Below are 4,320 nucleotides of genomic sequence, written 5' to 3'. Positions count from 1 at the left end.
GAACTTGACTTCTTCACAAAGGGCATGGGTTTAGGAGGAGGTTTAGGGAATTCATGAGGAGAGCCAGTAGATCTCCTGTCACGTTCAAGTACAAATCTTGAGCAGAGTTAAGTAACTTCTTTGTGTATGGGTGATTAGTGTTTGGATTTTGTCTGTGTTAGTGTGTTGTGAGGCTTTTTTGGGTGGTGATAAAAGCACTGTCCTTTATTCTTAGTGCCAAGGTGCCAGTGCCCTCCCAGTGAATTGGTGTCACCTGTGTCTGGTTAGAGCCTTCCTGTTGCATTTTTTACTTAAGTGAGGCAATTGGGTAGTTGTCTAAAATACATCAGTGTCTGAACAAATAATAGACAAACACACAGTTTGCTTCTAAACCTTAGATTGACTGAAAAGCTCAAGAATTTTGCCTATATAGAAGCAAAATGTGTTCATATTTATCATTGATCTACACATAGACGATGGGTTACGTTGGGAGCTGTCAGAGAAGTGTAAATGAATTTCATAGCTCTTAGCTACTTAAGACCTTACTAAATTAATTGCTGGCTATCCTGATCTTTCTGCTCAAGCTGAAAAAAAAAATGACAGTGGTGACTGATACTGACAGGGTGATACCTTGCTCTCCTCTCCACTGGAGCTGTAAGAAGTCAGCAGACAACTGGGCTCAAGCAGTGTATCTGAATCTGCCCGTGCTGGCCTGGCTGGGATGGAGAGCTTGTCCATCTGAGCAGGGCTGGGCTGCTGGGGACTGTGGTTTGGTTTTATGGCTGGAATGCTGCAAAGGCAGTTGTGCTTTGGTGCTTGCTGGGCAGTGCTTGCACACTGGGGGTAGGGGCTTGGGCTGGGGAGGAGACACAGCTGGGACAGCTGACCCCAATGGCCAAAGGGATATCCTTACTTTAGGCCATGCTCAGCAATAAAATGGGTGAGGAAGGTGAAGAGGGCCTTTCCTGGTGGCCATTGCTTGGATGGTGGCAGGGCAGTGACCTGTGTCAGGGAGGAGGTAAGTGATTTTATTCTCCCTCACCCACTTCTGGAACTCCTCCAGCTGTACCCAGGAGCTTTTCTTCCTGTTCTCTCCCCCACCCTGCTGGGGAAGTGCAAGTGACAGCACATGATAAGCATTTAACACTGCATTCAGAGGTGGTTTTTGGTCAGGCCCTACATTCTTTTGGGCAATCATTCTGACACACACAGCTCTTGAAAAGCAGGAAATGAAGATGTCAATGGCCCAGCTTTCTGGAAAAACAGAAATATTTCCCTGAGAGCATGATGGTGGCTCCTCTTTGTACAGAACATAAATACTTCCCTGAGAGCATGGTGGTGGCTGCTCTTGGTACGGATAGAGCAGTACTCTGTGCCATGACCCCTCCCTGCTGCTGGTCCTCTTCAGTGCTCACTTCAAGGAGACCTCTTGGCTGCTTGGCACCAACATGTAGAGCACAGCTCATCCATAGAATTGGTGATTCCAGCTTTGTGTGTTCAACCAGCACTGTGGCAGAGTGGTCTTTTATTGCTAATTAAGCCAAGGACCACTACTGTTGTGCATCACACATTTTTGCTCCCACTCTTCCCCAAGAATGGGATGGTTTGCATCACCAACTCCTCTGAAGATATACTTGACAGAAGTATTTGTGAGGAGCTGCAAGGCATTAAGTGTAACTGATGCTGAAATATTTTGGAAGACTGATATCTATATAACAACAAATCCGAGAGTGTGTGTAGCATTCCTGTATTTTGCTTCAGTGTGGCAAAAAGCAGGTTTGGGGTTTTCCTTTACTGTGTAAGAAGAACTGTATTTGCTTTTATTGTAAAATGCAAGACCCTTGAGAGCCTTAACAGGTAATTTTTTTTATGTAGCCACACAGTTTATGCCATTATCCATAGTATACTTTATTGTCTTCCATGTGTATGTGATGCCTCTTCAGCACTGAAACAGCTGAAGAAAGCCATGTAAACTCTGTACAGAGAGCAAGTATTTAAGTCAAACACCCAGTTTGACCTGCTGCTTTATGGCCACTGAGATGGTTGGTGGGGTAGAGTCTTCATAATTCTTTCAACATCAACTTTTGTCTTGTGAATTTCAAACCCAAAGCTTTCCCCAATTTAAGCAGAATCAAACATGGATAACAGAATGTTTTGAGAGTTCAACTATTCTTCCCCTTTAAAAGGGAATGAATAAAACATCAACAGTGCATAAAATCCATATTTTGGAGAAAAGGGTTAGGAAAAGAGTCAGTAACCACCCAGCAGGAAACACCAGATTCACAAAGCCAGCAAAAGCTTTGATGAAAAGGATTTATAAAACAGGCAGCATGACCAAGATCAAATGGTTTTATACGAATACAGGCATAAAGGGTAGAAACCAACCAACCAACTCCAACAGATTACATGGATTAAATAGCAGTATCATCATGGACTTGGCAGAACTGAGGTAGTTATTTTGATGCTTAATACCAGGACATAAACCGGGTAGAGGTGATACTGAACTACGTCAATATGGACTATTTGTCACATGGCTGTATTCAGATACATTTTAAAAATGAGTGACTTAAATTCATTTTCTCAGCTTGAAATATCACAAGATATAACAGAGTATTTAAATTTGTAAAGGCTCTAAGAGGTTGTTTTCTTGAAGAAGAGCAGTGTCCTTGGCATAGTCAGGAATTACACAAAGGCCTGCTTCAAGTGTCCCAGTCCATGAGACAAGTACAGCCCAGATCCCTGTTTGAACAAGAAATCCAAAACAACATGCAGCCCCAAAGCTAAAACATAACAAACAGTTCTAAAGGAAATTAAAATAAAGTCTTCAGGCACCACAGTATTCTTAAATTACTTAAAAGTTCAGGCTCGATGGGTGCCAGAGTCAGCAAGGTCTGTAAAAGCTAGCACAGTTAGATGAGGCTGAGTTAGGCTGTAAGAAGGAAATACAGCATTCCTTCAAGAAATAGCTAAACAAGAAGGGTGGAATTATCAAAATTTAAATGTAAAACTTAACCCCCAACCAAACCAGAAAGGAACAAAAAGTATCTGTGAGGAGTAACTTTGTAAAGGCCTAAACCCAAATATCTCTGCTACATCAAACACAGGTACCTGAAGGGCTCAGAATGCAGCTGGTGAAAAAGGTTCTCCCCTCAGACCCACTCTTCACTAGACAAGTACAGCTCAGTGTGTGTGCACGTCTGCATGTGCATTAGCAGGAGAGACTTAGCACTTGACTGAAAAAAGGAAAAAGCCAAAATCCCCAGCTATTAACTGCAACCAAACTTCCCTCCAGCAAAAGCTTGCAAATCTGACCAGTTTTGTAAAGAACTTAGGAAGATTGGGAAGATCCAAAGAAATAAATAATACCAGATTTGACCTCTGTACCAGCATGCACTGGAAGAAAGGAGGAGGAGATGTGTTTACACAGCAGCAGAGGCAGCACCTTTGAGGAGACTGAGATACAAAGTCTGAGATACAAAGGAATACTTTGAAGTACAAGGAGAACAACTAAGATCAGACAGTGTGGTTGGATTTCAAAATACTTTGCACAGCTCTAGAAAAGGCTCAGGGCTAGGACCCATGCTGCTCACTTCTTATACAATGGTATTGGCAAACAAGTTAAATGTTTTTAAATTAATAAAATTAATGCTATCTGCAAAGAGTCAGAGAGCACAGAGTATGGTATTGTAGAGCAATTCCAAATGCTACCTAGAAAAAATAGACACAAAGGAAAACTGAACTCAAAACCAACTCCAAAACAAAACCCAGTTTAGGGAAGTTGCCAAATGTTAGAGTATATACCAAAAAAGGCAAACAGAACACTTTTCAGTATTAGGAAACTGGGAGCGAGCGTACATTAGGAACAAATGACCCCACAGAGTATGACAGAATGTGAAGCACTTGATGAACTTACTAGGAAACCTTATTTTTTAGCATAAATCCTCACATTTCTTACAGTACACCCAATTGAACTATGGTGGGTAAATTTTTGGAGAAAAGGCATGAGTAGAATTTGAAGCAGGCAGGGGCAGGTTCAGCCAGAGCTCCTGCCCTTCATGGTCCAAGTGACCCTCACCTTAAGACACCCCAGGTGAGGTGAGCAGAGTGCAGCACCTCTCACCCCCTGCCCCGGGCTGCTCCCACCACACAGCACCAGGAATGTGCAAGGCACTGCCACGACCCCAGAGCAGCCCCCTCCCAGGGCAGCTCCTCCAACAATATGCTTGAAATCAAATGTCACATCTTTTCGTTTTCACTCTTGACTTTCCAAATAAATACAGTTTCAGCAGATTCAGTTACAAGACACGAGTATGATGTTAAAGAAAAACTCAGAGTCCAATA

The sequence above is a fragment of the Ammospiza nelsoni genome, chromosome 2 (genome assembly GCF_027579445.1).
Source record: "Ammospiza nelsoni isolate bAmmNel1 chromosome 2, bAmmNel1.pri, whole genome shotgun sequence".
Taxonomy (NCBI): domain Eukaryota; kingdom Metazoa; phylum Chordata; class Aves; order Passeriformes; family Passerellidae; genus Ammospiza; species Ammospiza nelsoni.
The sequence above is the reverse complement of the archived record's forward strand: the minus strand, read 5'-3'. Positions refer to the sequence as shown.